Here is a 25,254-nt window from a genome sequence, read left to right on the forward strand (position 1 = left end):
TTCGTCTGCTACCAGCGACCGAGACAATCCGGATTAGAGTCGAAATGGTCTAAAACCGGTCTAAAACAAGACCGGTTTTACAAAAAACGTACTTAAAAAAATCACGTACAAAAGTTGTTATACGGCGTACGCAATTTGAAATGATAAAAAATGCATAAAACACGGGAAAAACATAAGTTGACAGGTACGCAAAGTTTATTTTTGACTGCTTAAAAGCGCGAAACAACAAAAACTAAATAGACTTATTAGCTGTTGTTTTCAGGAAATATTTCCAGTGGACTAGACTAGCTCCGTATGGGCAAAAGCGAAATATTTCCGCAATTTAGCATTGTAAGGAAGTGCCATCACTTCAGCTCCTTTGTGTCAATGGCTCCAAAATGGCCAATTTCCTGTCTAGGGTGTGTATTTTGGCAATTTTATCATCCCCTGCCATAGTTATTTAGTCGCACTTAAGCCCATCAGTCATCGTTGCTGTGTTGAGGGGAGGTCGGCGTGCAGTAAAACTGACAGACGGCCTTCCGCATGAGTGGAGACGTATGAGACAGGAACAAGAGCCAGACAGATTCTTTTTGTTTTATTATATTTTTAGCACCATCATATGGTTCTCTCACCAGGCAGGAACAAGACATGCTTCTGAAAAAGTCGAGATTTTTTTTCAGAAGCGGGTCGCTGTTACTTAGTGGAAATTAGCCGACAATTCTATTGTCTTGAATTATTGGATTTTTATTTGGAAATTCCTTGTTCTATATCGGTTGGATGGGTTTTTTATTTGGTGAAAAATTGCTGTAGATTTTCTTGTCATGTTGAATTGCTTTGGATTTGAGATCTTTTGAGTTGAAGATGGAGATTAAGGGGGTAAATGTTGCCATGGTACCCGAGTTTGTGCTATGATTTGTGGGAAAGGACGATGCCGGTCATGGTGTGAAGGACAGAGAGCTTGAATGGACTTTCAAGGAAAAATATGAATTCTAGCTTTTTTCTTATAGTCTGAAGTGGTACAAAAGTAGAAAGATAAAATAGTGTCTACGTCTTTTTTGGGTCGAATATGTGCTTATAATGTCGCTGAACACAATATTTGGATGTTTTTAAAGTTTCTCATAAAAATACTTTTAACATTGCTAGATGTCCAATACATTTTGACTGGGTAGGCTGGCAGCCAATTATCCCTGTCACCCCTCCCAGTCAAAATAGATTTGACATAAAATGCTATTGATGACACTGAAGGATGAGCATTTACAGACAGGTTTCTCACTTTAAAAGAATTGGACGTCCACTGACATAGTCATGAAAAAAAAAAAGTTCTTTTTCTTTCGGGTGATGTTATAGCTAAGATTTTTTTATCAACATTGTATAATTTATAGGTTTATTATTCATATAAGATATATCACATTAATAATACTGTACTCACAGTGAAAATAGTTCCTCTGCCTTCCGTAAATGGAAATTTTAGTCGAAGTCCTTTGTCTTCTTGTAGCCATGGGTCCATTGTCCACGATATTCAAGGGATTACTGTATTGACAAAAAAAATACAACATTTTATTATCTATGTACTTGGATACCAGGGCTTTTTGGGGTTACATTTTAATTTAAATTACTTTGTTTTGATATTATGAAAAAAAAACCTGCCCTATTAGAATTGAAATAGCCGGTAGTTAAAACAGTTCAGAACAATTTGTAAATGGTCTTAACTGTCTCTAAAAGCATCAACATTTTTACCGATATTTATCCCGTCATATTCAAATTTGACATGTTGCTATTAAGTTTCCGCATGTAGCGGCTAATAAAAATCACTGTTGGCAGCATGTCAACTCCTTCGGCTCAGCAGACATGAGAGGTGGCGGACGTGTATTTTGTTTGGCGTGACGATAGCGTCTGGGTTGTCAAAACATCTTACCAAATATTCCGCATCTTTGCCTTTCAAAACACAAAGAGAACTTGCGCAATATGACCTCCCGAACAAATGAAAAATGCTTCATCCCCGGCCTTGCCCAAGGCTGCAGATGGGTCCGTTTTTCGATCTGTCCCGCAATTCTGCATTCATTGCAGACGTTGAGCTTTTAACGTGGCTTCTATTCGCCTAATTTTTTTGAGTGTGCGTATGGTCGTGAGCAACAGGTGTCGGAGGTCCGATGTCATCCGAACAAAGTCCCCCAGGAACACGGCGTTTAATTTTTATAAGCACAATACATTGCAACGGTATCCCTTGCTTTCCGATAAGCCCTTTGTGTGCGGAAAAGCCAATCAAAGCATTACAACGGTGTAAAGTGCGCTTCAGTGATTATGAGATCTTGCAAAGCTTTTTTTAACGCCGTGCACTAATGTTCTAATGTGGAGCTTGAAGACCACAGTAAGCGCTGACACAAAATGGTGGGAAAGGATTGGGTTTTTGTTGACTCGTGTCTTTTGGTTACATTTTTTTGGTTTGTATTTCACTTTTAAAGTTAGCGACCGGGCTTCTTGCTAACCTCTTCCGATCAGATTCAAATGGATTGCCATTCTTCTGATGGTTTAGTGCTCAGATGTCTAATTGTAGGTCAGAGATTCAAACCTTTGGCGGTCTTTGTTTTTATGTGATCAAGCGGTCAGACCACAAGCTAACTCTTGTGTCGCGTCTTGTTTTTCACTTTTAAGGTTAGCGACCGGGCTTCTCGTTAATCTCTTCTGATCAGATTCAAATGGATTGCCAATCTTCCGATGCCAATGGATTGTTTAGTTCTCGGATGTCTAATTGAAGGACAGAGATTCAAACCTTTGGTGGTCTCTGTTTTTTTGTGTGATCAAGCGGTCAGACCACAAGCTAACTCTTTTGTCGCATACCTCTCAAGCAACACACCTATGCATGGGCAAACATAGTTCAATCATTGGATAAACCATTTGTTGATATGTTTAAGCATTTGCGGGACATTTGGCGAAACAGAATGTATTGATGCAAAATCCATTTTACATTGGCAGTTTAATCCAGAATCTACAAAAACACCTTTTCCTTTTTCTATTTAGCAGGTTTTTCTGTTTGTGGATGTGTTTTCTTGTTAGTTTAGCCATCTTGAAATATCCGCTGAAGACATTTTTGATTCCCTCTGATAATATGTTGGTCTCCTTTCAAAAACAAACAAAAAATGTCTCCAACTGGGTTGAAAAGGTTACAAAACTGGCAACATTGCGGACACAGCAACAACATAATTCCATTATTTTTCAACATCGTGACTCGCTCTCACTGTCAATCAATTTACGCTCACACATTTAGTGTCAAACCAGCCTACCATGCATGTTTTCAGAATGTAGGGGGAAACCGGAGTACCCAGAGAAAACCCACACAGCCCCAGTGAGAACATGCGACCTGGATTTGAACCCAGAACCCCAGAGCTGTGAGGCCTACGCACTAACCACTCAAGCTGCCGGGCCCATTCATAGTAATAAGTCATCTAAATTACATTATATTTAATAACCACTTCACATTTAGCTCACTTCACTTGACTGCATTGATGGTCGCTTTATAATGACAATAGTACTTATTGTATGCGCACATTAGAAATTAAAAACATGAAAAAGAGGTCCATTAATTCACGAAAAGATCACATTGCCCGTGAGTGTAGCTTGACTTTTGGAAGTCTTTTCTTCAAATGGAACTTGCAGCTTGACCTAGTTTTGGCGGAAAAGCAAAACGATAAGAACCCCACGCCTTCCCCACCACCGGCACCCTCCTATTCCACAATGCTGTCAATAGCGAAAGATTGTGCACTTCAGAACTCGCCTTGTTTTGCATTTTGGTAATAAAGCCGCGGGAAGAAAACAGCCGGCGATCTCTCGGAGCAAAATGTGTGTTTGTGGAAGATTTCTCCTAATCCGGGCTGCAGAACTCCAAATAAGAATCCAAGGTCAAACTGGCGGAGGTAGCCAGGGTAGCAGTTTATCACGTACAGGATTTTTCAGCTCCTTTAACGTATTGTCGGTACAAACAACGTATCAATCATGCAATGTTAAACAGCCAGCGAACGGACGAAGAAGGCCATCGTTTTCTGATTTATGAAGGTCTCTTGTTTAACATAAATGTAGTTTTTGTTTGTTTTAGTTTCTGCCGTGAACTGTACACATTGTAACTAAAGTGAACAAAAGGAGTAGATGCGTAATTAGCTTGAATTATGCTCATACAGAAATAGTACATGCCATATTTTCTCGCATGTACACCGTATTTGTTGCTCAAAATAATGATGACTGAATTAAGGATACGGCTTATATGCGCACAAATTAGACTTGACATGCACGAAACTGTAAGGTGATAACGACGAAACACCATAACGCAAGACTATGCGGCTGATACGGTAATTTATTTCAAAATAGATAAACAGATAAAATGCTAAACTAAATTTATTTTTATGTCTATGAATCAAATTTAAGAAAAAAAACGTATCTTAGATAAAACGTGAAAAAACTCACTTGTTCCTGCCACTGCTCGCTCAGGGCGCCGCCATCTTACTTTTTAGCGCAGACTGAATCATTTCCTGGTTGTATTGCTCACGTGACTTCCTTTTTGAATTTGTCTACGTGCAGACAACACCCTTTAGGAATGTGAAATCCAGCATACGATCCTTTCGATTCATAAAGTATCTCAGACATACTACGTGCGATGTTTTGTCTTAAGATTTTCCTTTCAAAGTAACACATTTGTACTCCCTATTAAAACTATGAATATGGAGGTGAAAATTGCGAATCAGGGGGCGTCTTATACGTGAGAAATCCTCAAATTCAACGATTTTAAGGCAATTTTAAGGGTACGGCTTATACGCGGATGCGGCTAATATGCGAGAAAATACAGTAGTCTCTGCCATTAGTCATGTGATCAACTTTTGTGTCTGTTTTTAAATATATGTCTACTTATAATAGGCAAAATAAACAATTTTTAAAGTATTTTTAATAAGTGCAAATGTTCTTGTTTTTCAATTTTTTTCAGATTTTTATTCATTATAGACCCAAATTAAAAATTATTATAAAGAAAAGCAATATTCTTTTATTATGGCTGTGTGTAATTATATAAAAAATGCTTTTAAGACAAAAATGGCAGCTAATAAATTCATTAATTTTAATACATTTCTAACAGACAAATACATAATCAATAAGTAATAAATAATGAACACCATAATAATTCCTTTACTTTGGCCTACAAGGTACCCACTCAGGTGTTTGCGTGTGAAATAACGGCAGCAAACATAACGCAAAAACAGCGCATCCACCTTCAAAAAAATGAATTGCGCGTATGTCGACCGAGCCTCATTTTTGTGAGTGATATTAAAACGTCTCACTGAATTAATCTCCTGGCTTTATGATGTGTGTTTTAACGGCCCTCTAAATGGATATTTGCCACGCGTTCATTTTATATATGAAATGTCTCCCGTTCCTAATCAGTCAAAATGACAAAAAAAATAATACAACACATTGTGTTCGCCAAACGAGCGACCCGTCACATCGGCGAGAAACTCAAAGGAAGAGATTGAAGTTTCTTTGAGCCCGAGTTGAGCCATCAAATAGTTTTACATCACAGCCGCTTGTGGGATTTCGCCCGGCAACAGATTTTTTTTGGGTGTCGGGGAAAAGTTCCCCTTGTAAAGGTTTAATCGGTTTTTCTCGTCTATAAAGTGAGCTTTTAAAGTGATTGCAGAACATCAGGAACATGAAGGTCAACGGTCTTTGGCGAACGAGACCTGTACGAGCTTAGTCATCGCGGGTTGCCGCCCTGATTCCGCATCAAATATTGATTCCGTTAGTAATTAAGTGATGGCTTCCAAAACAGGGAGAGAGGAGATGGCCCAAAAAAAAAAAGATTAAATGGGCGCTGGGTTAAGAGTTGATGGCTGTATGTGGTTGGGGAGAACAATACTTTGATTTTTTGGGGGTGGAAATGTAAGGGGGCGGGGTGGGTGTCAAATTCAACCGGAAAGGCATTATGTAGATTTAATGGAGGTCTATTATTGGTTATTGATTGGTAATTGGGAAGCGAAGTGGTTTTAAGAAGAAAACTAGTACAAAGTGAAGATTTTTTTAAAATTATTATTGTGGAGTCATAAGACTCAGGGCGTCGGCCTCACGGTGAGGGACCTGGGTTCAAGTCCAGGTCGGTCCACCTGTGTGGAGTTTGCATGTTCTTCCCAGGCCTGCGTGGGTTTTCTCCGGGTACTCCGGTTTCCTCCCACATTCCAAAGACATGCATGGTAGGCTAATTGGACACTCTAAATTGCCCTTGCTATGAGTGTAAGCCCAAGCCTGTGTGGGTTTTCTCCGGGTACTCCGGTTTCCTCCCACATTCCAAAGACTTGCATGGTAGGCTGATTGGACACTCCTAGGTATGAGTGTGAGCGTGAATGGTTGTTTGTCTCCTTGTGCCCTGTGATTGGCTGGCCACCAATCCAGGGTGTCTGCCCGAAGTCAGCTTGGGTAGGCTCCAGCACCCCCGCGACCCTAGTGAGGATAAAGCGGTTCAGAAAATGAGATAATAAGACTCGATATTTATTCATCCATTTTCTCTACCGCTTATCTTGGGTTGCGGGGGGTGCTGGTGTCTATACTAGCTGACTTCAGACCAGAGGCGGGGGATGTCCTAAATCGGTGGCCAGCCAATCGCAGGCCACGAGGAGACGGACATCCATTCACGCGCACATTCATACCTAGGGGTAATTTAGAGAGTCCAATCAGCCTACCATGCATGTCTTTGGAATGTGGGAGGAAACGGGAGTACCCGGAAAAAACCCACGCAGGGGGACCAACCTGGGTTTGAACCAGGGACCCCAGAGCTGTGAGGCCGACATGCTAACCACTCAAACCACCAGGCCGCACTTTTATTGAAACTTTGGTCGTTGAAAGTTGAGCCGTTTGACCGATATCCTTTTTAAACCTGTACAAATGCAATTGTGAATAAACTAACTTTTTAAGTGTTAAAACTAGTTGGCAAATGGAGACCTATAAAAGTTTTAGCGGAACTTGTCCAGTCGTATACAAATATATATATTTGTTTGATGTCGGTATTGTTTAGTCTGTGTGCACTATTTGCGTGACTGTGCAAAGACGGCGTCCGTGCTCCTCGCCACGTTAGCAAATGAGCGCGCTTGTTTGTTTATTGCTTTTCCTTGTCCCGCTCTTGTGGCTGTCTAACAAATGCATTTCTTAGACAACAAATTTCAACTCTCGCTCCCCAAATTGCCTTTCGGCAAGCTGCATGTTGATGAGAATGTGTTTTTCTTGTTGCGTAAGTGCTTTATGGGATAAAACTAACTAGCATAATTGCATCCCAGTTTATAAACATTAATAATGTGGGTCACGCACTTTGTTACAAACTTGCAGCGGACATTTTTGGATTTTTGTTTTTGCATAATTGCAAGGGAATGGGGATATTTTGTCATTGTTGCAACTCAAGATATTTATTTACGTTTCAAACTCAGATTAGGGTTTAAACTAGGGCTCAGTCTAGAGGACTGGTGTCCAAGTGGAGGATTGGGGGCCAATTCTGGCCCGTCGCATCATTTTGCGCGGCCCGAGATAGTAAATGATTGTCGACTTTCTTTTTTATGATCAAATTCAAATGAAGATGATAAATTTATAGGGAATATTTCCTGTGTTTCCCCTTTTTAAATCAACTATTACAATTTTCTTAATCCCAAAAAGTATTTTTTCAGTTTGTCGTTTTTAGTTAGACTTTAAAAAAAATAATCTAATAATATATGTATATATGTATATATATAAGTTGTTCCAGTGTGTAATTATTATATACATATAAATATAAATGTATATGTGTGTATATATATATATATATATATATATATATATATATATGTGTATATATATATATATATATATATATATATATATATATATATATATATATATATATATAAAAACATATATATATATAAACATATATATACACCTATTAATAATAAACATAACTTCGATTTGCTCATACTCACTTTTGATGCGTTATGTGTTTTTGTTATTGTGAGGAGCTTCTTCTTCTTCTTCGGTTTCTCCGTTCTTGCCCTTTTTGCCTGCTGCTTCTTCTCGATGGCGAATTGTCTCTTCTGACTGACCTTAGCCAAACTCCGCCTCCCAGCTCTGTAAAAACACATTCATCTTCGGAAGTATTGTAAATCAGAGTAAACCCATTCTTGCTTCATTTCCTCATGTTCTACTCCAAAAGTTTGTTCATCTCCATCCCATAGAAATGCCATCTCAACGACAACACAGGAATCTTGCTTTATACCCTCAAAGAATCCTCGTGTTTGCAACTTGCTCTTTTCAAAACGCGCATTTGCCTAATGAGGTTTCCCGGCTCCGGCTCATTGGACGCATTTTCCTACAAAGATCCAAGAACCCCCCCAAAAAATTCCATTAGATACACTCAATAAGTCGCGGATAAGAGTCACTTTTATGCTCTTCCAAGTTGACACCATGCTAGCTACTTGCAAAAAAAGATTTATCCGTTTCATTTTCCTTCTTTCGGGTGGTTAATTGCACATGTAACGCCGCTTCTTCCATCTTGTCTGCTTGTTCCTATTCGCTAATGTTGTTCATTTCCAGTTCGGGGGGAAATGCCTTATCATTAAGGGCGTACATGACGTACCGGCGTGACGAATAAGACGCCGCCGCGCCAAGTGGCGGTAACAAATGCGTTGCGTCTCAGGAAAATTGAATCGATTGCCGAGGAGTCATTTACTGCCTATTGAGTGGCGATTGCTCGGGTGTTGTTTCTGTGCTAAGTGAAGGATGGTTTCTCGATACCAAAGAGGGCGCAAAGGGGGGTGCGGGCGTCACGATGGCGACACCGAGGCCAAAGGTGCTTTAATGAGCTGCAGACGGGAGATCATTGATAAGCGGGAGGAGTAATGAATCATTTGCAAAATAGATGCATCAACGCGCGGGCTAGTGCTAATCGTTTTCTTTTGGATGGAGAGGCCAGGGAATTATTTGCACAAAGGTGATTTTGGCCTAATTGGGTGTTCTTTGTTGAAACCATTTGCTTTTTAAGATGATCAATGGAAGAAAGGGGATAAACGAGGACTTGGAAATTGGAACGGGAAGGTGACCCGCAGGTTGGATGCGGTACTACGGTGTTTTCTCGCATATAAGCCGTCTTTGTCGCAAAAAAAATGATGACTGATTCGGGATACGGCTTATATGCGCACAAATTAGACTCGACATGCACGAAACTGCAAGGTGACAAAGACGAAACGTAATGATGCAAGATTATGTGGCTGATATGGTCATTTATTTCAAAACAGAGAAAAGAAACAGATAAAACACTAAACTAAATTCATTTTGACATCTATGAATGAACTCCAAAAAGAAAAAAAAAACCTTATCTTGCATAAAACGTGAAAAAACTCACTTGTACCTGCCATTGCTGGCTCAGGGCGCCGCCATCTTACCTAGGGATGACTAACTAGACCTCTACGGACTCACTTCCTGGTTGTACTGCTCACATGACTTCCTTTTGATGCTTTGTTGTTCTGCGGCCTTTGCGACTGTACTGTCTAACTTATAACCATGCTTTTTCTTGCTACTGTCACAATGAAATTTCCCGAATACGGGATGAATAAAGTTATCCAATCCAATACAGTATCTCAGAAATGGTACTCGGCCGTTTGGTCGCCGGACTTTTGGTCGCCGGACGTTTGGTCGACCGGAAGGTTATTGATAATTACCGTTTAAAATTATTGCTCAAATTCCCTAAATACAAACTGCGAATTATTATTTAGTCATACTTAATGCCCTAGTAATTATTAGGCTAAAGAAAAGCTCCAAATTTCCCGGACTTTTAGTGTTTTTTGTTGGAGAACTTGTTAAGACCCTGACTGACGTAGCTTCTTAAAGGGACAATGCATGTACACACAAACTCTTACACACACACGTCGGCTTAGTGAAACTGCTCATGGCCATTGTTGGCTTTTATTGATGCGTATACCGTGTTGTTTTACCTTGTTTTGTCACTGGACTTTTGGTCGTCGGACGTTTGGTCGCCGCTTGTTTGGGTCCGGGCGACCAAACGTCCGCGACCAAACGTCCGGCGACCAAAAGTCCGGCGACCAAACATCCGGCCACGCTCAGAAATACCACGTGCGATGATTTTTCTTTAGATTTTCCCTTGAAAGTAACATATTTGCACTCCCTATTAAAACCATGAATATGGAGGTGAAAATTGTGAACCAGGGGGCGGCTTATACGGGAGAAATTTGCAAATTCAACGATTTTAAGGCAATTTTAAGGGTATGGCTTATACGCGGATGCGGCTAATTGCCGAGAAAATCTTTTCAGGGGCAGTGATTGGCTTTTCAGAAGTTGAGTCATTTTTTTTTTTATTTCAGTAATCATGATTGTACTTTTTATATCATATGTACTTTTTTAAGGGTATGGCTAATATGCGAGAAAATACGGTACGTAGAAGAGACTTGGCAATCTGTGCTCGAGCTCACTTGACACATTCAGCCAGTGGGAGTGATCCGGTGGGTTTCGTTTTCATTTGACAGCCTTTGAAGAGGTGGGCTGCAGAGCAACGTGATTGATGTGTCACACAATTACTGTAATGGGATCGTTTCTTGCAAATTAGAATTGCCGATTTCGCATCGTGAGGAGAACAAAACACCCTGGCAGCGTAGAAAAAGATACAAAAAAAAACAAAAACATGACATTCTCACTGTCATACTCAAAACAACTATTGCTGTAAGCGTGTGTTGTACACAAAAGGGAAGATAAAATGCATTAAATATACTAGTAGACTAATAGGTTTTAAATTTTTGAGGAAAATAAACAATGGGAGCTTCCTTTCCATTGAGTTTAAACGTTAAAATCAGATTTTTACACACATAATTGAGAGCCAGGTCACTTAAAATAAAACAATCTCCAAATACATATAGTATATTTTAATTAATTAACGTTCACTAGCAAAGACAACCTGAAGGTGACCTCCCCCAATTTTACCCCTGCCCTAAAAAAACAATTTATTCAAGACTTTTAACAGAATAAAAACGTTAATTACAACAATTGCAGTGCTCTGCTGTCTTAATATAACATTTGACATAAAAAAAGATGACATGTTTGCTTAAAAAATAATTAAATAAATCAACAAAGCAGTTAACCTTTGCCCAATAGGAGACAACAACATGCTACTTACTTTCTTTTGCCTACTTACTTTCTTTTCAGATTTGTTTGTTAGTTTTATACTTATCCTATATTATCACGTATAGTAAATTAAGAGCTGTACATTTTTTTCTAAAGATTTTTATTTTATTTTAACAAGTCCTCGAAGACTCTCCAGACTTGTTATGTAAAGCGTTCTATTCCCGTTTGTTTCTTCATCCAAGGTTTTTTTTTGCCAGCATTTTGTTCACGTCCCGATGAATGCGCACTTTGACCACAATATCCCGCTTCAATGCCAAAACACCTACCGTCCAATCACAGAAGTCTCGTCTCATTCAGCACGACCATCGCAAAGAAATGCGAGTTGCGAATTAAACCCTCCTAGAACATCTCGTCTGAAATAAAACCAGAAAATGTTTTGTTAGATTTATCACAAAGACAAATGCAAAACCAATACGTAATTATAAGTCCTTACGGTCGTACAACTAATACTCAAAACACAAAGGTGTGCAACACCGTGAAGCACTTTCATCGATCCCAAAGGGCGATAGCGTCGAAGAATTATTTCCCGTGTTTTTGATAGGAACACGGTAACAAATAAAGCCGCAATTGTTACATCGCGGTGTCCGCTTTAAACGCCAAATTCTCCAAAGTTAACGTTTTCGTTGTTCCTTTGTTGATGTTTGCCGTTTTGCTTCCGGGGGTGGAAAAGGTCGGAGGGGTTAAATGCTTTTATTTGCTCTGTTTGTTCAGCAGAGAATCTCCACGCTACTGTGAAATTGTTCTTGCGTCAGGGATGCATCTATCCTCTACCCGAAAGGGAAAAGAAGCCATAAGCAAATAAAAAAAACGAGGTTTTCGAGAGACTCGATGGAGCCAAAACGATTCAATGCGATGACTTCGATACATTAAGTTGGCTTTTTAAGGGTTCCAAAGTGGCGACCTCCAAACTTGAGATGTTCTTTCTCGCTGTTTGAATGACGGCGATTCTCATGTGTGATATACAGTGGTACCTCGAGATACGAGCTTAATTTGTTCCGGGACTGAGCTCGTATGTCGATTTTCTCGTAACTCAAACGAACGTTTCCCATTGAAATGAACTAAAAACAAATTAATTTGTTCCAACCCTGTGAAAAAAAACACCAAAAACAGGATATTGGATTGGAAAAACATTTTTATGTGTTCTAATTCGCCATCTATTAACAAAGTAACACACAACTAGTGGTTTAATATTACTAAAATGTGTTTAACAGTACTAAAATTAGACGGATTTCGAAGGGAGGCGAGAGGGAGGGGGGGTGGACCTTTGCACGGCAACGTGCTTGTAACATACCATAAACAAATTTAAATGAACTTGGATTACGATGCAGACACACTCAAAAATAAGTTTAAACGAACTTAACACTAAACTTAATTCTAATTTTGTTTCACATTTTGATACCTTTCTTCTCCCGGGTTGGCTCTATTGGCCCCGCCTCCACCCTGACTTTCACATGCAACCAATCAAGGATTGTTTGCTTTTGTATTCCCTTCAAGATATTCTGAAATTTATGCACACAAATGTGCTCACAATAGGATAACGCACAACCACTTGCCAACGAGTGGTATATATAACTCGTATTAGCGACCGCCTCGCCATTCGCAATGACTAACGGAAAAAAAAAAACCCTGAAAAAATGCAATGCTACGCCCAGTGCTCGTTTATCAAAATTTGTCTCGTTTCTCAGGATAAATATTTGCCCGAAATTTTACTCGTATCTCGAATTGCTCGTATGTCGGGCCACTCATATGTCGAGGTACCACTGTAATGATCTTTTGGGCTGTGTTGATCGGTACTCGGTCGTTTGGTCGCCGGTCTTTTGGTCGCCCAGAAGGTGTTTGATAATTACCATTTAAATCGTTGCTCAAATTCCCTAAATACAAACTGCAAATTATTATTTAGTCATACTTAATGCCCTATTAATTATTAGGTTAAAGAAAAGCTCCAAATTTCCCGGACTTTAGTTTTTTGTTGGAGAACTTGTTAAAACCCTGACTGACGTAGCTTCTTAAAGGGACAACGCATATACATACAAACTCTTATACACTCACACGTCCGCTCAGTGAAACTGCTCAGGGCCATTGTTGGCTTTTATTGATGCGTAGATCGTGTTGTTTTACCTTGTTTTGTCGCCGGTCTTTTGATCGCCGGTCTTTTGGTCGCCCGTTGTTTGGCTCCGGGCGACCAAAAGACCGCGACCAAAAGTCTGGCGACCAAAAGACCGGCGACCAAACGGCCGCACACGGTGTTGATCACCCTCTGCATTTTTCTGTCAGCTTTTGTGCAGTTTATGAGCCACGCATGACTATGTTGACATTGATGAAATATTCCCCTGCACGGCCGGCTGCGTTGTTCAAATGAGGCATCGCCAGAACGCCATTAAGCGCGGGGGTTAAACAGCCGCCCGTCACTCACCGGGAAAAAGAGATGACGTTTTGTGGCAAAAATTGACTTTTGATGCCCCGGTGGCGCGCTAATGGGCGGTCGGTGACAAATAATTTTGCAGCATTGATGACAGTTTGTCAGGTGGTGAAGACGGAGTAGGCCGGGCTCGTTTGGCACCGTGGCGGTCTGATTTTGGGTTTTTTTTCCAATGCCGCAGCGTGAGTCAAATGATACAAAATGCTTGGAGGGACCTCGCCGTGAAGTGGAAAGCTGAAGGAATCACAAAGTCGACACTTGAGCGATTTTTGTTGTTGTTGTTTGTGTTTTTTATGATTTTTTTTAAGGGATTCTACTTAGGCACACTGGCACCATCACTTTTCTTTTCCATGACTCATGGCTTTCAGTGACAATATTAAATGCGTGAAGTGCATTAGTCCCGCATGGGCAAATATACCCAGAGGCATCAGAGATGAGGGGAGGTTTGCATCCCTTTGCATTTGTTAAAAAGTGGGGGACATCAGCAGAAAAAAATCAAAATGAACTCTGACCATTGAGTTTTTTTCTTCTAAATCGGAGTCCTTTATGATTGATAAGCATATTCTACTGCAAAATCATGGGTCAGTCCTAGATGGAGGCACGTTATTATTCTTTTTGTTTATATTTTCCAGTATAGGAAAAATATGAACAAAAGCTACTGGGGGAAAAAAATGATGATTTTCACTCGCTCCAGAGTTTGAGTAACTTTTATCAAACAAAGTTATATTTTTTGGATATTCAGGTGTCAAACTGTTTCAGTCCTCGTTTTTTTTATTTCTTAGCTTTTTCAGTATGTTCAAAAATATATTGTGCATGACAGATTTTTATTTCTTGTATAATTTTGGTAAAGTTTGAGCATCTGTTCTAACAAGAGTCAAACTGAAGCGTTTTCTTCCATCTGTTATTGTATTTATTTTTGCTTTTTTACAGATATTTATTGAGCCGTTAGCCTGGCTGTATAGTTTAGTCATCTCATTTATTATAAATGAAAAGTTCAGACTACTTAACAAAAGTCCAGTTTACATAAAATTGAGGCAATAACATTTCCTATGCTGTTGATGTCTGCATAGCTATAAATATGGCATTTTACTTAATATATATAGTGTCTAGTTCCCTCTTTTGCATACTTCTCTGATGTTGTGGAGAGCATCTCCTTTACAAATAACAGCACTTACGTCTGGGAGATGAGGAGTGGGGGACATTTTTTTGACAAGACGCTCTCATGGCAGAGCTTTCTGAGCGAATTCATATATTTATTATGAATACTTTTTCTTGAAAAATGAAATTTTGACTTACCTGTGTATCGCAGTCTTACATACAGGTTTCAAATCTGATAAAAAGTTCAGTAAAATGTTCGTCCGCACTTGTCTTTTGTTTGCTTTCACGTTATTTTCTCATTTTAACTTAACGATTTTTGGCATCCGGTGCTAGTTAGGCCTGTCATGAGATGGTTTTAATTTTCGCAAAAATGCGCATTAGGCAGTCAATTCGTAGACAAACCCTTTCATACATTAATGTTCAATAATTAAAATCTTTCCTCAGAAAGCCCCTCCTCCACTGCAAGATTTTGTCCAAAAAAATCCAACACATCAACAAGAGCTGGCTCTAGAGGTGACTGTGTAGTTCCCTTAAAAAAGAGTGCTAAATTAGCTACAGCACCTTCTCTTTTCATTACTGGAACTCGATAGCAATTAGCATGCATGAACTCCCGTCTCTGAATCATCTTAAAGTTTGGCTTAAAATGTTCATTAATACGTGCTGTCCCTTTTTAAATAAATCAAACTCAAACTCAAAAAGAAACAACCCCCCAGGAATAAATCTGGAAAGTTATAGCCCACAACGGCCTTTTTCAAGAAGATTTTTCTGTAACACGGCGGCCATCCGAACCGTGTTTGCTAGCGCTCCGCCTAAGCCACGTGTCAAAGTGGCGGCCCGGGGGCCAAATCTGGCCCGCCGCATCATTTTGTGTGGCCCGGGAAAGTAAATCATGAGTGCTGACTTTCTGTTTTAGGATCAAATTCAAATGAAGAATATAGATGTATATTAAATTTCCTGATTTCCCCCCTTTTAAATCAATAATTGTCATTTTTTTAACCCATTTTTTCAGTTTTAGGTCAAAAATCATTTTGTAAAATCTAAAAATATATTAAAAAAAGCTAAAATAAACATTGTTTTAGATCTATAAAAAACTGAATATTCAGGGATTTTAATCCAGTTCTTTTAATCCATTTATAAAAAAACAATCTAAATATTATATCTAAAATGAAATGAAATCGAGTTGACGTTAACGCGGCCCGTGAACCAACCCGAGTCTGACACCCTTGGCCTAAGCCGAAGAGAAAACGAAACGAGATCTACCCCAGCATGCAATCACTCCATCGTTCAGCCCAGATTTGCTTGTCCACCTTTTGTTCAAAGCGGGTCGTCAGCTCTAAAGTGATTGAACGCTTCCTCCCATTTGGAATATTATGGTGTGGAATCGTAGCTGACCTTGGCAGCGCTGGGAATAGCGATTACTAGCCGACTCCAGCAGCCGTTAGCATCTCCACTGGGTGAAGTACAGCGGGATGGGATTTGACGCAAGGGTCCGATTAAATGTGTGCAAGCGTTTGTGTGTTTTGTGTGTGTTTGTCCATGCAAAAGCACTTACATCTGGGAGATGGGAAGTGGGGACATTTTTTTTTACAAGATCCTATCATGTCAGGAAACCGTTGTCTGTGCTGGAAATTGATGGATGATGCTCTCTGTAGATGAAAGACAAAAATTAAAAACAAAGAAATAATACCGAGGTATGTTTCAAAAGGTCTGTAAGGTGGTCCCACCGAAGCCCTTCTCATCGGCGATTGGTCTCGTCGCCATGGTTTTCGGTTTAACGCAGCAGTTTGGTAACCAGGCAGTAAACCATCTACTTTCATGACGTCGTAAAGTAATCCCATCAACAGATTGATCGCTCGTGTATTAAAAGCTTCTCTTAACTCATATCTATAACTCAGCTCGGATGTAATTAGCTTTCTTGTAATTTATTCACGACAACAATTTATTGACGATGCAACCAGCTATGAAGCGTGAAATTAATATGGTGTTTTGAATGACCTACATAATTCTCCAAATGTGGAAAATGCTTTATTTCTTCAAACAGCAGGGTATGATTCAACTTGATTAACCACCGGGTCTTTTTAATTTTTTTTAAAGAAGAAAAATCAATTCTTTAGTCCTTGTTTTCCCCGCGTTTATTTAATGTGATCGAACTGAAAAAATACAATTTGTCGACTACTTGATAGCCGCTTAACTACATTTGTTCTGGTGCTTTTGAATAGAAATTGTTGTTTCGTAAATGTAAAAAGTTGGGTTGAATTGATCATTGATTAATGATGTCAATACGCAATTAAATAAAAATAATGTGCCGCTTTGCTAAAATTGAATTAAAATGAATGCATAAATAAGTCGTCAACAGCATAAATAAGTCGTCAACAGCATAAGTCGTCAACAGCATAAATAAGTCGTCAACAGCATAAATAAGTCGTCAACAGCATAAATAAGTCGTCAACAGCATAAATAAGTCGTCAACAGCATAAATAAGTAGTCAACAGCATAAATAAGTCGTCAACAGCATAAATAAGTAGTCAACAGCATAAATAAGTAGTCAACAGCATAAATAAGTAGTCAACAGCATAAATAAGTAAACAGCATAAATAAGTAGTCAACAGCATAAATAAGTAGTCAACAGCATAAATAAGTAGTCAACAGCATAAATAAGTAGTCAACAGCATAAATAAGTAGTCAACAGCATAAATAAGTAGTCAACAGCATAAATAAGTAGTCAACAGCATAAATAAGTAGTCAACAGCATAAATAAGTAGTCAACAGCATAAATAAGTAGTCAACAGCATAAATAAGTAGTCAACAGCATAAATAAGTAGTCAACAGCATAAATAAGTAGTCAACAGCATAAATAAGTAGTCAACAGCATAAATAAGTAGTCAACAGCATAAATAAGTAGTCAACAGCATAAATAAGTAGTCAACAGCATAAATAAGTAGTCAACAGCATAAATAAGTAGTCAACAGCATAAATAAGTAGTCAACAGCATAAATAAGTAGTCAACAGCATAAATAAGTAGTCAACAGCATAAATAAGTAGTCAACAGCATAAATAAGTAGTCAACAGCATAAATAAGTAGTCAACAGCATAAATAAGTTGTCAACAGCATAAATAAGTATTCAACATAGACTTGGTCGAGATGTTGTAAGATAAGACACTAGGCCGTTCAATAGGAACGATTATCAGGCGCTCCTGGCACCGGGTGCATCGTTTATCCCTCGCTGCAAAATTACGGCTGAGTAGCAATGAGAGCATGGCCGCCCACCTGACAATTGTTTTGTGGCTAATCTAAACCACCCAAAACAAAGTGTGGCTACTCAGACGTCTCATTGTCCAATAGAGCAACACCAAAATTGATGAGAATGAAATTTGAGCTGCTGGTGCCAACATTAGCCACTGCTAGCAGCAAATAAGAACAATTAAGACAATACGACTTAAACGACATCAAACATGGATTTGATATACTTCATGTAATCACATCACAGCCAAGCTTTTTTCTGAAAATATCATGAACCGAAACAGTTTTGACATTCGAGAAAGAAAATTAACCGTATCTTGCGTAAAATATGAAAAAAACTCACATGTGCCTGCCATTGCTTGCTCAGGGCGCCACCATCTTTCTGTAGTTAAACATGCTCTGACTGTAGCCTAGATACATGTGTTCGTAGTGTTTACCATGTCAGGACATCCCAATAGTTGTTAAGGCTGATCGAAGGTCATGCGGTTGATGATTAAAATATCAGCCTTGATACCTGTGTAATGTGTATCTCATGCTATCATTGCACCAAGAGACTTGGCGAAAGCTAAACCGCTACGGACACACTTCCTGGTTGTACTGCTCACGTGAATTCCTTTTTGAATTTGTCTACGTGCAGGCCACACCCTTTTGGAATGTGCAATCCAGCAATCGATTTACGCAGTATCTCAGAAATACCACGTGCGAATATTTTTCATAAGGTTTTCCCTTCAAAGTAACACATTTGTATTCTTATTAAAACCATGAATATGGAGGTGAAAATTGTGACTCAGGAAGCGGCTTATACGAGAGAAATTGTAAAATTCAACGATTTTAAGGCAATTTCATACGCGGAGGCGGCTAATATGCGAGAAAATAAAGTGCGGCTAATAGTCACTACTTATTATCTCATTTTTTATTGCTATTACTGTCACAATTTCGCTATTCTAAAGGCTTTTAACACCCCATAACGACTAAAAGAAAGACTCGGAATCCATCTGTTCGGAATCGGTAATTCCAATGTTTATTTGGGCTGGTATGGCGCGATACAATTAGATGTCGGAGGGGAAGAATGCAATTCGGCCCACGCACCCCGGCTCACTTTTGTGTGTGTGTTGTAAAGCTTATTCATGACCTCCGCTATTGAGCCAAATCTCTCATTTGACGCACAAAGAGAGGCACATCGGTGGGCACAAGTGGTTCTGACGGCGAGTGACTTAGTGTAAACGACGTGTGGAGGCGGGAAGTGTGAGTTGTTTGGACAGGAACAAACTTCACTGCAAATACACTTAACGGTTGCTCGGTAGATTGCTGGAATGTTATTATCTTCATATATTATTGTTCTGTTGATAGAAAAGTGCATTGGAAATTTCTATTTAGGAGTAAAAGTTTGCCGATTGGTTAGCGCATCGGCCTCACAGTTCTGGGGTCGAGTGTTCGATCCCAAGTTGGTCCTCACTATGTGGAGTTTGCATTTTCTTCCCGGGCTTGCGTAGGTTTTCTCTAGATACTCCGGGTTTTCTCCGAAATCCCCCAAAACATGCATTCTAAGCTAATTGTAAGCTAAATTGACTCTAGCTATAATTGGTTGTCCTTTCTCTCCTTGTGCCCTGTGATTGGCTGGCTACTGATTTATGGTCGCGCCTGGTGATGCGTTTTTGTAACAAATATGGATTTTGTGTCATATTAAAGTCACTTGTAATATTTCATGGCAACTTTAAATCATAGATTGACGGACTGATTCATCTCTCAACGTCAATGATTAAATAATATTAAAGCAATTGCAATGGTGGGCATGTTGTTGATGGATTTGCTCTGTTTGGATGTTGTACTAAGTTTAATATGGCAAAATTAGTGTTTTTCCATTTTTAATCTGGTTTATCAATCACCATCAAAAATACTTTTGAACTCATTTGTGTGTGTGAGCTGAATAATGTCTAAATTGCTGACTATTATTATGGTATTTAGTCCGTTTTACTTTGATCCCTTGCGTTATTTCCACTTTCGCACTGACCAACGGGGAAAAACACACTGAAAAAAATGCACCGCTCCGCCCAGTGCTCGCAGAGATATTACAAAGAGGGAGTTGCAGCGAGAGACATTACACGAAGGAGTTGCGGGGAGAAAGACAGTGGCAATGATGTTCTTAAGAGCAGCATCTCGCGTCCGCTGTCTGCTCGTATATCAAAAATTGTCTTGTGTCTCAAGATAAATATTTGCCCGAAATTTTACCCGTATCTCAAATTACTCGTATGTCGGGCCACTCGTATGTCGAGGTACCACTGTAGTTAGCAGTTGGTCTGCTTCGGTTAGCAACTTGTCAATGCAGGATGTTTTTTTTTCTTCTTGTAGCAAGCAAATGGGGTTATCTACTCATCGCGTGGATCTTTTATGGGTTTAAACGGAAGGGTCCGTGTGAGTGACAGGCTTCAGGCCCTCAATGCAGGTGGATGATGGGCAAGTGTGCGTGCTCGTTTTGAGGAACACAGTAGAATAATGAATTATTGATGCTTTAAAAAGCCGTGGAGGCACTCTCTTTTGTTACTGGTGTTCGCTGCTCCGAGCGGGAGAGCTTTACCCTCGCATCAAATGCATCCTCACGGAGATAATTGTCACGTTTTTTGGAAGTTTCATACATTGGGGAATACAAAAGAGTGGAAGAAGACCAACGTGCAGCAAAAACGTTTGCATTTTAAATTGGGTTGTTTGCTTTAGCGGGGTTTTAGTCGATGTTAATTTGTAGGGAGAAAAATGTAGAGAAATAGGGTAATGTATTGCAACTTTATATCTACAAAAATGAGCAAAATCAATGTAATTTTAGGGATATGAATTGTTACTTTTTAGGCCGTTTTGAAATTTTGAGCGCCTTATAGTCCAGTGTGATTTATACGTTGTTTTTACAAACTAATTTAGACATTATTTGACTTGTATTGAATTATCAGACTTATTTTTTAGGGATCAATATCTCATATCTAAAGGAAGGTCGCTCAACTTGTTGACTTTTATTTTATTTTTTTGCTTTCGATAAATTCGGTGGGTGTGGCTTATCGCTGGGTGAGTGTAGACCTTTGCAACCTGAGGATATCAATTAAAAACTTTGAATTTACTCGTAACTTCTGCTATCTTTCTTATGTAATATTAGATTTTGCCAGTTTATTTACAATACAGATGAATTTTTCCGTTACCATTTTGAAAATCTGTACACCTGAAATTCTAACTTTAATCTTGACTCCTGAATTCTTCTAAAAATGAAGACAAACCTACCAATTGTTTCCCCGACCGAATCAATTCTTGCCCATTCGTTCCCTAACTTTTTCTTGTTTAGCCATTTCAATTCCTCCAAATATTGACTTTATTCTCATGATACTAAACCTATTTCCTCACGGGGTTCGTAATAGAGTGTTAGTGCCGAGTAGCTGCTGACTTTACCTCAGAGCGTCAACATCTGCTCAGCTCAGGTCTGCCTAGTGATCCGGAAATAAGCGGACCCCCAACTCCCCTCCTCCCGTGCTTTTCCTCCCTGAAGGAATAGTTTCACACACACCGGAAGAAGGGTCCAAAAGTCAAGACAACATGCATTGAACTTGCAGCAAGAGTATCTCTACCATGCGTGAACTGATGCTGATGACATTTACATGTAGCTGTGACGCCTGAATGGCTTCAGTCGCTTTGAGGGTCCGTGCAAAAAAAAATGGAAGGGGGGAAAAAGGGGGAAAGAAAAGCGCTTGCGGATGCACAGACGCTGCAGTTTAACACTGCAAGACAAACACTTTAGTGGTACAATTCTCTGTTGTGCAGTGTGAAGGAGAGCCGAGCTGACATATGGACTAGACAGGTGTGTTAGATGGGAATGGCGGAGATGTGTTTTTGTTTTATTTGTATTTTTTTTTGTTCTGTTAGGACATAACAGGGAATATGACTACAGTCATAGAAAAATGGGAACTTATTGGGGAACTTTTAAAGCTGTTTTGCAAGTGTCTTCGCATTCTACTGCATAGTTTTTCGCTTTAAATTGGGGGGCACAGCTATTTTTTTTAGGCATATGGTACCATTCTAAAGCACTTTTAAGTCAGTTTTACCTTGAGTTGATTTGTGAAAGCCATACATTTACATTAGACTAGACTAGACTAGACACTACACACTAGACTAGACACTAGATTAGACTAGACTAGACACTACACACTAGACTAGACACTACACTCTAGACCAGACACTAGACTAGACTAGACACTAGACTAGACACTAGACTAGACACTAGACTAGACACTAGACTAGACACTAGACTAGACACTAGACTAGACACTAGACTAGACACTAGACTAGGCACTAGACTAGGCACTAGACTGGGCACTAGACTGGACACTAGACACTTGACTGGACTAGACACTAGACGAGACTAGACACTAGACGAGACTAGACCAAACTAGACACTAGACTAAACTAGACACTGGACTAAACTAGACACTGGACTAAACTACACACTGGACTAAACTAGACACTAGACTAAACTAGACACTAGATTAGACTAGACTAGATTAGATAACTTTATTCATCATGTATTCAGGAAATTTCATTGTCACAATAGCAAGAGGGTGAGAGTATAAACACAGGAAAAGACATTTTAGACATGAATAAATAGGTAATAAATAAGTTGTCTCCAGATAGTATCTCATGGTACTTTAAACGGGAAATTCTCTGACTTGTAACTCTCGACTGTAATGAGAACGCCATTTTTGGTGTTTTCTGTTGAACTCACACTAGCCTTCGACCCAGGCCGGGCCTGCTTCCGACTAATCATTTCAAAATGGCCGAATGTAGGCTTCCCAGTGTTAACCAAGAGCCAAGGAATCGCTCCAATCTGTTGTCCTCCCACCAACCTCCGCTAATCCTCGCCCAGCATGTGCCGTGATTACAATCCAGTCGCATTGCATTGATTGTGAGGAGGGGAAGTGGAGTGATTGATCCGCCCCATTGTACCAGGGAAGTTAGGAAGGAATTTTTCTATTGAGTTCATTTTGTCTTGTTTAATATTCTTTGGTTCCTTTTTCATACATTTTGATCACGGATGCTGTCGAGAGACCAAGGATCATTTCCTATTGATTTTCAGGGACATTGTGGGATGTTTCTTGCTCGTTTGTCGGCTTCTGCTGATTTTGGGCCTTTCTTGGTGACTTCATGTTGGTTTTGGGGGATTTTACGGTTTCTTCTGAACTCGTTGAAGTTGCTATTTGACAGCCAGGGTGAATGAAGGATTGTGAAAATTGAGCTAAGTTAAGAAGTTTACAGACTTGATATTACAACTCACACAAACATTTGGTTGTGTCTAAAAAAAAAAGAAAGCATTTAAATCTTTATGTGAAGTACGAACAACCCCAGATCTGATCCCTAGCGGACCACTTCTGACCCAGGGGGCGCATGTTTGACACCGCTAATTGTAATGGTCTATGATGAAATCAAATGTGGAAATTTCTCATCATATAAAAGAAAAACCGACTAAGTGACCTCGTTTCTTTTCTCCAAGTAATTTTTCCCTTCAATCTTTCATAAAATATCAACTCAACCCCCCTCAGCCCAAGTCCTATTTCATAATCATATTGAAAACAACACTCACTTAACGTTCAAATGACACAAAATCCGCATCCGCATCCCAACCCACTCCCCGAAGCTTACAGCGCCCCCCAGCCGCTCCGAGTGGAACTACACCCTCTTTTACTCATATTTCCTTCACTTTAATCGGATTTCATTGCTTTATTTGCCCATCAACGTGACAGCGGATAGTCTCTCAAGCCTGGGGCTCTCTTGAGTGTATCGGGTGGGCGTGGCTTACATCTAGCGCACCAACATTTCCTAAAGGTGCACTTGCAACAAAAAAATAAAAAAATAAAAAACAATGAACCCACAGCAAGAGAGAGAGTGATTCTCTGATGGAAGCGTGTGTATGTACGCCGCGTGGGAGTGGATCCTCCCTCCTTTTCCAATCCCTCCCTCCCTTCCTCTCTCCCTCTCTCCCTCTCCAGTCCTTCCATCCATTCCACCTTCCATTTGCATTCCTCCTCATTGCGGGACGGAGCGTTCGGGGCGCACACTCGCTTGTCCGGGAGTGGAAAAAAAACGGATGCTCGCTGTCGTTCCTTCGCTTTCCTCCATTCGTTTCCTTACTACGGGAGTGGACCTTCTATATTTTTCCCTCCCACGTCGGACTTGAAGGTTGCGCTTGTGCGCGCCAACGTTGGAGCTGGAGTTGCTGTCGCGCGGGTGGAAATGCGAAAGGATGCTCGGCAACAGCGGCACTGAGGACAACAGCAGGTGAGTTATTCCACGCGTGTCCTTGATTCCGAATCCTGACTAATATATATATTTTTTTGCCTTCAAAACATTGAGCTTTTCTTTAAAAGTGCTCAGGAATGCGGCTTCGGCGCGTCTTATGCAGGTGACAGAAAAAAAAAAATAAACACCCCCGAAAATGATAGGTTCAGATGGGGATCGGGAATCGTGCATATTTCTGGTCATGCAGGTGTGCATCCGGGAGTGTGTGCATAAGGGATTTATTCATTAATCACATTGTAATTGTCCCGTGAATGTGATTGCAGCCCCCTTAAAACGGAAGCCCCCGTATTAATCTTCGCCGCTCTGATAACATTGGCAGCCTCATCTGCAGAGATGGCTTATCTGTTAAATGGGCTGCATCCTGTATTTGATGAACCCAAGCCAGCTTCCCTTGAACAATTGGGATTTCGTATGAAGTCAACTAGCAGATGATGAAACTTGGTCTTTTGAGATTCTTGGTCAAAGCCACGCTCTGGTTTTGCCCGTGTCTTTGCGGTCCTTGCCCTTGGTTGAGACCAACACAGATGCGGCAGAGTATCACAAGGCGGTGGAACGTAGCGCCTGCGGACATTCATAAAGTGCTGTTAGGTTATAAATAGCCTCCGGGATGGAGATGATGGTGATGATGACAGCTTGGGAAGGGGAAGGAAAACGCTGAGGTCTGTTGGACAGATACGCCTCGCCCTGAGACGATCGGCGAGAGATCGCGGGAAAGGGTGTGGCGTCTGGAAAATGGCATTAAGAAAACATCACTTTACTTGAAGCTTTGTCGTTACAAAAAAAAAAGCAAAGTCAACTCCTGAAATTCTACCAGGAGTTATAAAGCAAGTCTAATTAAAGGGACAGTCAAGCTTTTTTTTGTTGGTCATTAGCGGTTTTAGACCTTGCAAAGCTTATGATAAAAATAATAGCGAGAACTAGCGCCGAAATTTAAGCCGCCTTCACATGTTGAACACCGCAAAATCCACCTAGCATCTAAACTCGATTAAAGTACAACTGTCGAAGTGTGCTT

The 25,254-nt window shown here is 40.0% G+C and overlaps 1 protein-coding gene and 2 long non-coding RNA genes across 6 annotated transcripts in view; 1 reads left to right on the forward strand and 2 right to left on the reverse strand.

Moving 5' to 3' along the window:
- Nucleotides 1-25,254, forward strand: part of lingo1a (leucine rich repeat and Ig domain containing 1a) — a 139,734-nt gene that overhangs the window by 63,507 nt on the left and 50,973 nt on the right. Inside the window, exon 1 of one of the 4 annotated variants that reach the window (XM_077595485.1) lies at nt 23,868-24,221. The exons of the other annotated variants lie outside the window; for them this stretch is intronic. The gene's annotated coding sequence lies outside the window, so the exon portion shown is untranslated. Of the gene's footprint in view, nt 1-23,867; nt 24,222-25,254 lie in introns of those variants that run through there. 4 annotated transcript variants of the gene reach the window in all.
- LOC144070930 (uncharacterized) lies at nt 1,423-22,027 on the reverse strand. The gene is made up of 5 exons (XR_013299506.1): nt 21,345-22,027; nt 16,230-16,323; nt 11,427-11,513; nt 7,953-8,097; nt 1,423-1,509 (listed from the first exon to the last, which is right to left on the reverse strand). It is a non-coding gene; the product is annotated as an uncharacterized LOC144070930 (long non-coding RNA).
- LOC144070931 (uncharacterized) overlaps nt 22,379-25,254 on the reverse strand; it is a 40,993-nt gene continuing 38,117 nt past the window's right edge. The window contains exon 3 of the long non-coding RNA XR_013299507.1: nt 22,379-24,803. This is a non-coding gene — a long non-coding RNA (uncharacterized LOC144070931). The remainder of the gene's footprint in view (nt 24,804-25,254) is intronic.

The sequence above is a fragment of the Stigmatopora argus genome, chromosome 3 (assembly GCF_051989625.1).
Source record: "Stigmatopora argus isolate UIUO_Sarg chromosome 3, RoL_Sarg_1.0, whole genome shotgun sequence".
NCBI lineage: Eukaryota > Metazoa > Chordata > Actinopteri > Syngnathiformes > Syngnathidae > Stigmatopora > Stigmatopora argus.